This window comes from Ictidomys tridecemlineatus, chromosome Y (assembly GCF_052094955.1).
Source record: "Ictidomys tridecemlineatus isolate mIctTri1 chromosome Y, mIctTri1.hap1, whole genome shotgun sequence".
NCBI classification, from domain to species: domain Eukaryota; kingdom Metazoa; phylum Chordata; class Mammalia; order Rodentia; family Sciuridae; genus Ictidomys; species Ictidomys tridecemlineatus.
The window spans coordinates 19,315,010-19,327,310 of NC_135494.1; the positions used below are offsets into that span (position 1 = coordinate 19,315,010).

Sequence of the window (12,301 nt, forward strand, 5' to 3'; positions counted from 1 at the left end):
CCCAAGACTGTCCTCTCTCCAGACACCAACTGCATGTCCACATTAACACCTGTGCTGCTGACTGATCGCCTATAAATCAGAGGTGACCAGAAAAACACTTCAGTTACTAGATTTCTGGTTGTTGTACAAGGGTACAGCTCAGGTCAGCCAGACTGAGAGGTACAGGGTGCAGGAAAAGGGGTGCGCAGCTCCCATACCCTCTCCAGGTGTGCCCTTCCATGCCCCTCAGTAACCCAGAAGCTCCCCCAACACTATTGTTTTTTTTTGTGGAGGCTTCGTTATGTGTGCATGATGGATTACACATTGGCCATTGGTCATCGACCCAATCTTCAGCCCCTCTGCCCTCCCCAGAGGTAGGGGGCAAGGATGAGGGTGGGGCTGGAAGTTCTAGCTCTCTGATCCCCTGGTAGGTTCCCCTGTGGATTCACATCCCCATCCTGAGGGGCTTTCCCAGGGCGACCTCATTAAGCTCATGTGGGGTTGAAAAAGGGCTTGTGATGAATAGCAAAGGATGCTCCTTCCACCTCTGTCACTTATCACTGGAGAGACAGGGCTCTTAGGCGTTCAGGTCATAAGACTAGGGATGAAGGCCAGGCATCCTAGAACATCATGGCCAAGGAGGCATTTCCTTTGGCAGCTTCCTTGGCCCGCTCCCTAACCTCACTGTCAGAAACTCAGCCTGTGTGGCTGGCCAGCGGGCTGTTGGCCAGCCCTCCCCTGAGCGGTGGACATGTCTCCCACGAGCCTTCCCTTCTCCAGGCTGCTGGTCTCCACCCTCGGCCCTGGTGCTGTGCGCCAGCCGGTGCGTCTTGAGCTGCTGTGTGTCGAGCTCTGCAGGGCACAGAGATGCAAGCCGCAGGCTGACTTTGGTGGTGCACAGCTAGGCAGGGTCTGACCCCAGTGACCACTGCTCTTAGTGCCAGGAAACTTCTCCCGAAGTGCACGTGGCTGGGGGGGGACCTGGTCGGTGTTTTCTTCTCGTTTAGCACCACTGTCAGGAAAGTCATGGCACGATGAATTCTACTTCCATTAAGTCGTAATGCACATAGTAAAATTAATACCAGGAAAGACCTACTGTGCATTCTGCAAGTATTCTTCACCGGATGGGCACAGTGGTGCACGCCTGTGGTCCCAGTGTCTTGGGAAGCCGAGGCAGGAGGATGGTGAATTCAAAGCCAACATCAGCAACTTAGCAAGGCCCTAAGAAACTCAGCGAGACCCTGTCTCTAAATAAAATATGGAGAAAAAAAAAGAGGCTGAGGATGTGGCTCAGTGGTAAAGCACCCCCTGGTTCAATTTCTGGTGCCCAAAAAATAGAAAAATAAAAATGTTCTTCACGAGTATAGACTTTTGTGGAAGGCGAAGTGATGTGGGTTAGTGATTCCTGCATCTCTGCAGGTGACTCAGAGCAGCCAATGGATGATCATGGGATGGTTCAAGCCTAGTGTTTCTTGCTTCTCATGCAGTGACCTAAAATTTCCAGAAATGAATTTTAGCACTGGCTAGTTATCTCACATAAGCTGTTGGTTCAGTTTTCTGGGGATCCATCAGAGCCTGAGCTTGACATGCCTCTCACTTGATTCTTAATGGACTTTGCTTTTGCCATTAGGTTTGACACGCTGATCATAATCGCAGCCTGATGGCCACGGTGGCTGATGCCACCATTCAGTCAGGTCAGTGCCTCCAGCTCTAGGCTTCACGGAGGATCAGGTGCTTACTCAGTTCTCTGTTGAAAATCCACCCTGCACTATGGAGATTTGGGGGCCAGGAAGGGGGACACCAGAAAATTATTAAAAGTGTTCCGTATTCAGGTTGGAGATGTGGTTCAGTGATAGAGCACTAATCTGGTGTGTGGAGCCCTGGGTTCAATCCCCAACACTGGGAGGAAATATATGTCTCTATGTGTACACACACACACACACACACACACACACACACACACACACACACACACTTATATCCAATGCTCTTGAGAGGGATGGTGCCTTTGTGTGTGTCTAGCCATGCAGTATTTTAGGGTTTTCGCGTGTAGGAGTCCATTACACCAGATTCTTACCTGGTCATCTCTCCAACACTGGGCCGTGACTCGGGGCTGCCCTCTACCCTTCCATCTCCTGCCTGCCTTGGCCTCCCACCCAGGTCCTCCCCACAGCAGGAGCCAGAGGCTGGGTTAAGAGCACTTGGCCATCAGCTCTCTGGGGACGAGTGAGCCACTTTCATCCCTGAGCCTCGCCCTGCATGTGACAGCGTGAGAGTCGTCCTGCTGGTGGCTAATGCTAACCCAAGTGTGTTAACCATTCCTTATTAAATCCCACCCACAATCCTTGATGTAGGAACTTTCTCTATCCCTACTTTATAGGTGGTGAGTTGAAGCATAGAGAAGTTAAGTCACTCTTCCAGTGATGCACAACCAAGGTGCATACCCAGGAGTTGGACCCCAAAGCCCTAGATAAACCCCAACCTCAGTTATTATTATTATTTTTTATACTGGGGGTGGAACCCAGAGCCCTACACATGTTAGACTGAGTTACATCCACACCCCCTTTTTAAAAATGCTATTTTTAAAAACTTTTTCTTAGTTGTAGAAGGACAATATTTAGTATTTAGTATTTTTTATCAGGTTCTGGGAACGAACCCAGTGCCTCATGTGTGCTAGGCAAGCACTCTACCACTGAGCCGCAACCCCAGCCCTAAAATGCGATTTTTAATAACATTTCAGTAAGGGGCTTTCTAAATTGCCCAGGCTGGCCTCAAACTTGTGATCCTCCTGCCTCAGCCTCCTGAGTAGCTGGGATTCCAGGCCTGCACCAGCACACCTGGCCCAGCCACACTTTTTGATTTAGGGCAGCTGCCCTTCCGGGGATGCCTGGCAGCCACCTCCGTCCAGGACTGGCCTGCTCCTCCAGGACAGCTTTAAATGGGGTCAACTTTGGTGGAGAATAGCAGATGAGGCCAAGCAGCTCTCTATTCCTCGTCCACCTGAGTCTCACTGGAGTTCTAGGTTATTATTGCTGCGGGAAGCTGCTCATTACACCCATTCTGTGAGGCTGGCTTCTGCTACTGGCCAGGGCCACCGTGTGGACAGCTGCAGGACTAGGGAGGGGCTTTACAGAAAACGGGCTGGCCTGGCATCAGTTTTGTTCTCCTCCTTCTCCTTTGCCTCCTGCCAGGAACTCGGTTTGCTCCTAGTTTCCGGGTGATGGTGACCACTCTGATCAGCGCTGGCCCACGATGATCACATTTGGTGGACTTGCCTTCATGCCCTCCTTTGCTATTCCATGTGAAATCACTCTAAGCCTCAAGGCATAGGAGTATTAGACTCCAGTAGGAAGAATAAGTCAGTGAGTGGTATGGGTCTCCAGCGGCCAGTCTTACAGAATACCAAGTTTCTAGAAGCACTGGGCGCACTTCCTGGCTGCTATGTGGAATGCCAGCCGTCCATCGGGCTGACCCAGGCAATGTCTTCCTCATCCCTGGCCCAGGGGATATTCTTAGGCCCAGGGGGATATTCTTAGCCAGCAGAGGGCTCACAGGGACATGGGGTCCTTCCAGCTCATGGCTCTGCCCCCGCCCCAGGCTGAGACCCTGTGTTCTGCTTGTGGAGGGAGCCCCGTACTTCTCTTTCTTTTCTTTTCTTTTTTTTTTTTGAGAGAGAGAGAGAATTTTTTAATACTTATTTTTTAGTTTTCGGCAGACACATCTTTTATTTCAATTTTATGTGGTGCTGAGGATTGAACCCAGTGCCTCGCACATGCCAGGTGAGCACGCTACCGCTTGAGCCACATCCCCAGCCCCCTCCTACTTCTCTTGTTTGGTGCTGGTGAGAACAAGGTCATAAGAGGCCATTTGGGACTGGGGGCCTCTTGTTTAGAGCTGTTGAGGGAGCCTGAAGGGGTGCACACTGCAGAAAAAGGGCATTTGCTTTTCTTTTTCTGTCTAACGGCAGGTCCTTTAGCCTAGGAGAATGGAAAGTCAGCTGTAGGTCCCCCATTCCCAGCTCTGGGATGCCGCTTCCCAGAGGCAGCAGTCAAAGCTCGTCGTTCTTCCTAAACCCTTCCACGTGTGCTGGTGTGTGGTGCACACCCCCAGTTCATTGTCCCCAAAATAGAAGACTCTAGAACACCACTGACCAGTGGGTGGGCTTGCCTTTCGCCTTCACAGACCATGTGGTAAGGCCATCCTTGGGCATGCATCTTTGTGTCCTCACACGAGTGTGAGTGTTGGGTGCTCTTCTAGAGAAGAGCAAAGGTAAATGGGTTCATGATTTGGATTGATAGTGACAACTTGCTTTCACAAACATGCTCTAGCATGGATTTCAAATGACATGTGTGATGTATGTTTCTCTGCTCACAGATGGATTTATTCACTGTTTCCATTCTCCCTAGATCTGATAGATGAGAAAATAACACCATGCGGTCTTGACATGCATTGCTTTAGTTGCTCATGAGACTGAGCATCTTTTCCATGTGATTTTGGCCATTTATGCATATTTCCAGTAACATCAGTGGTTCTATTTCTCTATTACCTTCACTTTTATTATTAGCGTTATTGTTTTTAGTACCAGCGATCCCAGGGGTGCTTAATAATGAAGTCACATCCTCAGCCTTTTCATATTTTATTTTGAGACGGGGTCTTGCTAAGTTGCTCAGGCCTCGCTAAATTGCTGAGACTGGCTTTGAACTTGGAATCCTCCTGCTTCAGCCTCCTGAGCTTCTGGGATTTTAGTCGTGTGCCCACAGGCCCAGCTGGTACTTTTACTTTTGATATGATTTGTAGGACTCTTTGGCCTATTAAGGAGACAGGTCTGTGGTAATCTATGCATAAGACAATGACTTTTCCTTATCTGTCACTTTCCCCTCTCTCCACAGTCTTTTTTTGGGGGGAGGCGGTGTGCGGCTATACACAAGTTTAAAGTTATTATATAGTCAGACTTGTTGATCTTTTTATAGTTTCTAGGTTTCACAGCATGCTTAGGAAGCCCTTTTCCTGCCCCACTTTCCACCCTGTTACCTTTATGGGTTGGTTTTGTTTGTTTTGGTACCTTTGCAGTTAATTTTGGCGTAAAGAACAGGTAAAGATCCAACTTCAGTTCTCCTTCACTAGGGGACTAACCTCTGTTAGTGGGTATTTATCCCCCTGCTGCCTTGCCAGCAGCTTAGTTTCTGACTTGGTAAATGTCCTGGGAGGTCCAGGAGGGTCCACCTAGCTGTGCCTTAATCTCTCAACCAACTACCCAAGCTTCTCTGGGGGACCGGCCGAGCAGCGATCCCTTCCCACTCACTCCCCTAAGCTGCGTGGCTCTGGGCTGGAGAGGCCACAATCCTTGTGAACACTGCTGCCCTTCTGTGGGACCTTGGGTGCATCTAGCGCTCCATGCCCCTTGCTTCTGCGACTTTGGGTGACCCCTGGTGTCCGGTGCCTCCCACCCTAGGTGGTCTACTATGCATTTGCTGTCATCAGGACGGAATTGTTCTGTGACAGAATCCGGTCCTTTGACCCAAGTTTCACTGATGCACTGGTGTGTGGCGACCTGCCCTTGTGGCATTGGCTCGGACAGGCACTGCAAGAACAGCTTCAGTGATCTGGCCGCTTCCTCCATGCTGCTGGAGGAGCTCATGGTGGTGAACCAGTGGCATGATTGCCTTTTTTGGGAGCTGGTGGTCTGGGCGCCTGGCCCCGGGGCGGTGTGTCCTGCTTAGTGACCTTGGGGTACAGGAGGGCACCCTGAGCTCGGGCACCCGCAGTTTTCGAGCGCTGCTTCCTTAGCTGCCCGCTCATTGCAGGCGGCTTTGCCCTGGTGACCCATCAGGTGGTGAAACTGTACTGCAACCTGTTCCATGTCATGGTGGTCATCCTCATCATCAAGTGAGTGTCCCCACAGGGTTTCCTGTGTTACAGCAGCTTAGCCTGCCATAGCCTAACTAACCCAGAGATGGGTTAGTCTGAACATTCCAGAATGAAATAAATGGGAGAGATGCACGGACTTGAAGGACGGCAGAGGAGGACCAAGGACGCAGGCTCCTTGGATCATCGCAGAGAAGGTTGCACGGAGGCTTTCCAGGTTTGCCGTGTTGTGTAACCATGCCTGGCTATCCAGCAGCTCTACTTTTGAGAGTCACAGGCCACCCTTGGGCTTTTCTTTGGGGAGAATGAATGTTAGGACCATTGCCTTAGATCAGATTAAAGCCAGCCAGGAAGGTGCTCAAGCAGGAGTCTCTGTATCCCCTGAGTAAAGAGTCTAGTTTCTTAGCTGGAACTCGAATGTGGAGCAGGGCTCAAGAATGACTAGGAAATACCTGGGCCCAAGAAAGGTCTCACTCTGGACCAGGAGCTTGGTCCAGCCAAGGTTTGCACACTCAGGACGAGTTTGGGCCGAGACTCAGGTGAACGCACCCCAGCCAGCTCTGTCCTGCAGGGATACCTGCAGTGGAGTGAGCCAGAACTCTGTGCCCTCCCTGAACGGACCTGTCACTTTCCTCTCAGGTGCCCTCTGGACTCAGGGCTTCTTCCCTGGTGCTGATTAGCTACATAAAATCCAGACCACTGATTACAACTAAAGGAAGGTTTTTTGTTGTACCAGGCATATGTACAAAAAGCAAAACAATACCTACTAACTGAAATGATTAAAATAACTAGCTCTGTTGAGATTTGTCTCACCCTGGGGACAAGCCGTTGCTAGGAAATCAGATTGAGAAATTTAATTTAAAGGAAGCCCTTGGATTAGATCACAGACCAGACAGGCAACAGCAGACACGCTGTTGGTGTCACATGGGGATGTTTCTGAGTGTGATCCAAGTTAAAGAGCCAGGAATAGAATATGGGCTGGCAATGACACTGGCCATGCCACCCAGGGCCTAAGGCCCCTGCAGTTGTCTCCCACAGATGAACACATGCAGTTTCTAGCTGTTCAGTCTTGGTTTCCTTTGAAAACAGCCATTTTCAAAAGGAACAAAATCCTGTCAATCTGGCTTTACCAATGCTCAGTTGTTTAGACACTTCAAGAGGAAGTTTGGTATTGGTTTCCCTGCTGAGGTCTGACCCTGGATCATTTTCAGTTTCCAAGTTTGGTATGTGTATGTGTGTAACTGGTCATGTAGGTTACAATCTTTATTTTCAAAATATAATTGCATTTTGGGGTCCCTAACCTAGCAATTTATCCTACAGATATAGTGGCACTCACACTCACTGTTTTGTAGTAAAAAAACTGTGAAACCAACTAAGTGTCTCTAAATTGGACATTGGTTAAATAAATAACAACCCGTTCCAGCAGGGGAATGAGGTATAGCTGGGTCAATATAGATGGAAATGGGCAAGAAAACTCTGAAGAAATGATATACTTCATATTTGCTTATAAAAAGAACAGATAGATACCCAGCACCTCAAAAGCATCTTACCTCAAGCCAGTATCATGAAGTGAATGGATATGCACTGGAAAAGCTGCCCTTAGAACAGGGGACAAGGATGTGTGTGTCACCAGTGACCTCTTTCTCAAGGTATCATCAATGACAAGGAAAACCACAAACAAAAATTAGAACAATATAAAATAAGAATTGTTTTCATAAGGATGATTATTTGAAAACTTCAAAAGAATTAATTGATAATCCTGTTTGTAGAAATCAGTAGGCTTCATATATTCAAATTACCAATTGGAAAAAACAGGGGGAAAATGATAAGACTTAAATAGTAACCAAAAAAGTTTAGTCCCAAATGCTCAAATTAGTAATAATTAAAAAAAAAGAAACATTTTTGTGTTTTTCAGTTGAGTACAACATTTAAGACAAAGTCAAAAGCCATTTAAGACTATGAGTCTGAGTATAAAGCAAAACTTTTTAAACAATTCTTCACAGCAGGAGAAATATTTACTAGTCCAGAGAGATGACACATTGGGACAAATATGTGTGCCTCATATACAAAGGACTCAGATAAACGAACAAGCGGAGCGCAAAGTGGGTGGAGGACAGAGAACACAGAAGAGCACACATGTGCTATAACACATGTACACACACTTGGTCTACCCATCAGAGAAATGACAACGAGAGTGCAAGCAGGGATGGTCTCTCACCTGCCAACTGGCAAAGGCCAGAGCCCCATCTGTGCTGTCAGGGAAGGTGGGAAAAGGACATTCACAGTTTGGGGAAAACCTTGGGGGGCTACAAGCAGACACAGATTCAAAATTTTAAGTGCAGTCACCTTTGACCCAGCAATTTTTCTTCTAGGAATCCATACTACAGATATGCCACAATCAAATATCACACAGCCACTAAAAAGTATGAGGCCATTCTACAGTTACATTCCTGATCAGATATTAAGTGAAAAAAAGGAAAATGATGCTAGATCTATTAAAAAAATGCAGTTTATAGAACCAATTTTAGAGATTCACACATACAAAAAATGGGCCATGGTTGCCTCCGGAGTCGGGGACATGGGAGCTGAGAAGGGTGGGAGGAAGCAATTCCCCTGTGCTCCTGGATGGTGTCGCCTCAGATTTGTTTTTCATGGTGCTAAGGACACAAAGGGAGGGAGGAGGAAGCCCAGCGGGGTTACAGGCCCTCCCAGGTCCTGGCCAGGAAAGGCTAAGTTGGTCCAGTGGTCTATACAGCTCATGAGAATTCTTTTCAAGATCTGAGATTTTTTCCATTGATGGTACTTTGAAGTAATAGGATTAGAATGCATAATTCATAGATAGCAAACAAAAATGCACCATAAAGGACATGAATGTCTGTCTGCCAAGAGGGCCGGCAGGTCTGCCCCATAGGGCTTGCCACTTTGTCTATTCTGCTGGATAATTTAATAAAAATTAAGTCACATGGATGTATTTCGTGAACTTTATTTTTAACAAACATTTATATCAACAATACATCTGGAAGAACATCAAGGTTCAAAGAAAGAGAATTGTATTTACAAAATGATTTCTGGGAAAGTGTCTACAGTTAATTTTATTTTCTCAAACGCTTATATTCCAAGAGCAGCACAATGAGCCTGTTTCGCAGGGTCTTGATTTTGTTGGAATAGTGCTGTTGAAACAGACTGTCCAGCTTTTGCCTTAGCAAATCCAAAGGTGGAAGGTGATGGCAGTCTGGGATATTCAACATGGTGTGAAAAAACTCATCCCACACGTCCAGATGAGGAAGCCTGCAGAGAGAAAGTACCGGCCATGGATGGAACGCAGCCTGCTCTGGCCCTGACTGCTGCAGGTGGATAGTGAAACAGAACTCTCACCTAAGAGCACTTGGCCATCAGGAGTGGACACATCCAATCTATCCCACATTAGATAAATTAAAGTTCCAATTAATTGTCTCAACACACCTGGCTCCCAAAACAGATTTAAGATAAGCAGTCTTAGCAATAACTCTTCAGTGAAAAAAAATCTATTTTATTTTTTAAAGGAAATCTATCTGTGCTGGGTGTTATGAGTGCATGGAACCCCAGGGGCTGGGAAGCCTAAGGCAAGAGGATCATGAATTAGAGGGTGGTCTGGGTAACATAGTGCTACCTCTTCTCATTAAAAAAAAAGATCCATTTGCTTTTGGCTCCTGTGTCTACCATACTGTCAGCATCTTGTGATCTGGACACGTAGTTCTAAGGAGCTCAACTGCACATGTGCCAGGACCAGGTGGACAGGCCGTCCTACTCAGGAGAGAGCTGACTGAAGAGCTTCAGCTACTCTAGTGGTTAAAGTCAACTAGAGGAGCTACAGAGCACAGAAAGATGGCAGCAGGGCCATGCAGAGGGCTGGCTTCAGGCTTTCCTTTACACAAGTGGCCAGGTGGAGACCTTCTGGATGACCATCTGGTCCTTCATTATGACCAAGAGGAAGCATAAAGCACTTGTCAGATATAATGGCTCATTATGCAGAATAAGACATAACAGTTACCAAGTTTTCTCCAGGGATTGAACCTAAGCTTTACTATGTATGGCACAGGCATTTTATAAAATTACTGCCAATTTTCTTTTTCTGTTTTGGAAGTGGGTAGGGAAGGCCAGGGGAATCGCAGTTGAAATTATTCCCAGAAGGTATATATGCACAGAAGATGAGTTCACTTTTCTGTATGTTTTAAATATACCTCAAAAAAGTTAAGAGAAGAAAGTGTAACTGGACAAGGAACAAGCATGTAACCAATACTTCCTACGAATTTCCTTGGCTTCTTACAGGAGAGATCTGAGGAAGGCAGGATGAGTATTATTTGCATCTCCACATACAAGAAAACAAGCAAGCACAGCCCTGAGGCTCTGGGACACCTGCCTGGGCGGGATGCCTGTCACCACCCAGGAGCTCCCAGGGGTTCTGTGGGCTACTGGCTAAGTGGGAAGCCCTGTGACCACTCCCTGCCCTGGGCCAGCCTTGTGCTGTGCCCACACTGCCTAAGGGATCTCCTTCTGCCAGATGGAACCTGTTACTACCCTAGTTATTCTCTTCCCGCTGTAGCCCGATGCCGACAGACACCTAACCTTCTGAAAAGACCTTCAGGCTTTCAGACTCCTCCCTCGTTCTTCACCCTCATGTAGGTCCCCAGCAGCATGCAGTACACTGTGGCTGCCACTCCAAAGTAATCCACCTGGCAAGAAAGCGAGGTCCCATGACTCATGGCGATGCACACGTGATCCCATCACCATGTGCTAACATAGGCAGCAAGCTAAGTCACAGGAGTTTATCTTTGAAGAATTCTGAAAGTTGATTTCTGGTGGCTGGGGATTCAAGCTGCAGGAATGCTGCTTCTCAGTGAGGTGAGCAAGAGGGATTTCACTAAAATTCAATGCCAGACAGTCCTAGTGACTAAGAGACTCAGAAATTCAGGTACACCGAACAGAGACAGCACTGGAGCTGAGCTGGTTGCAGCAGTGGTGATGGTTCACCAGATGGAGGGAGAACACAGAGAAATACAACAGGGAAGTGTGCTGTGACAAAACCTGAAATCAGAAAATCAGCCTGCATTGAGCTGATGCGGAGGTGATGGAATGTGTTCTGTGTTTCTCAAACAGCCACGGGGAGCTGAGGCGGGGAGCCTTGAGCCTCCAGCTGCAGTTCCCGCTGCTGAACAGGGAGAGCAGCGCCAACACTGCCACGCTCTCAGGTGAGTGCCCACCTAGGGTCTAGGCCTAGGGTCTTCCTAGCAGAACGTGAGGGAAAGGGACACCAGGATTGTACCCAGGGGGATCCACATCAGAAAAGTGAAGGAGAGCTGAACTCATCTTCTCTGTGTGTCTGGTGCTCACATGACCAGCTGAGGAGGGTCGGGACTCAGAACGGGTGTATGTGAAGACGCCGAGGGATTAAGCCTGGGCAGGCGCGTTCATGGGTGAGAAAGAGAGAGAGAGAGAGAGAGAGAGAGAGAGAGAGAGAGAGAGAGAGAGAGAGAGAGAGAGAGAGAGAATGTGTGTGTGTGGGGGGTATGTATGTGAAGGAGGGTGGCTCTCCTTCCTCAAGAGTAGAATTTTTGTGAGGCTCCTGAGATTCAGATCCCTTGACAGAGCTGGGCAACTGCCATGCATTAGCAAATACTACCAAACAAAGTCCCCGAGGCCCTGTTAGATCTAAGCCACTGGGTCCCTCATAGAACTGTGCGGCAGCACCCCTGGAGTACCGGGCCTGTGCAGACAGACTCCAGCCCACAGCTCCCTACCTCCCGCTGGGGAGAAGGGAGCTGAGAACGGCTTCAGCCAGCTTTAGTCTAGGCCACTCCAACCAGCCACTCAGGAGCAGTGACCACACATTCTTGTTGACTATTTTGATCACCTCAGTGGAGATGATTTCTTCTTCTTCTTCTTCTTCTTTTTTTTAATTAAGAATCTTTTCTCTTTTTGGGGAGTGTGTGTGGGAGAGTTCTTGATGTGAGAGAGTTCTGATTGGTTCATGGACATACACACATATTTCTTTCTCTCTGTTTTCTTCTCATATTTAGCATGTTTTTAATGTTATTTTTCCTTGCCTTTTGAGGATTAGGGCTTGGGGTTTGTATATTTTGGTTTTGTTTTCTTTTCATTGGTTTCTTTCTCTCTTCTTCTGACAGTCAAATTCTCTTGTTTTCTTTCTCTTCCTTCCTTAAAACCATCACCTGCTACATCTCGTCTTCTTCCTATGTTCACTTTTTTGAATTATAAACACTTTGACCTTCCTATCATGTTTTCTTTTCTCTTAATTAACTGTATTTTACCAAATTTAGCACTAATTGGTTATATAACTCTTTTCCCACCATTAATGCTGTTGTAATGATTACTGCTGTGGATGACATAATTGGCACCTATTGTTTGCTTTATTGCCAGATATAGCTCATGGCTACTTATTTGTTTGGCAATAGACCAC

At 47.4% G+C, this 12,301-nt stretch overlaps 1 protein-coding gene and 1 pseudogene across 2 annotated transcripts in view; both read right to left on the bottom strand.

The window, feature by feature from the left end:
• Positions 1–12,301, bottom strand: part of LOC144371884 (tyrosine-protein kinase Yes-like) — a 203,004-nt gene that overhangs the window by 75,683 nt on the left and 115,020 nt on the right. The window lies entirely within an intron of this gene.
• Positions 8,812–12,301, bottom strand: part of LOC144372089 (mitotic checkpoint serine/threonine-protein kinase BUB1-like) — a 205,918-nt pseudogene continuing 202,428 nt past the window's right edge. The window contains exons 16-17 of the transcript XR_013432142.1: positions 10,450–10,556; positions 8,812–9,132 (exon numbers count right to left, since the gene is read on the bottom strand). The product of XR_013432142.1 is annotated as a mitotic checkpoint serine/threonine-protein kinase BUB1-like (transcript). The remainder of the gene's footprint in view (positions 9,133–10,449; positions 10,557–12,301) is intronic.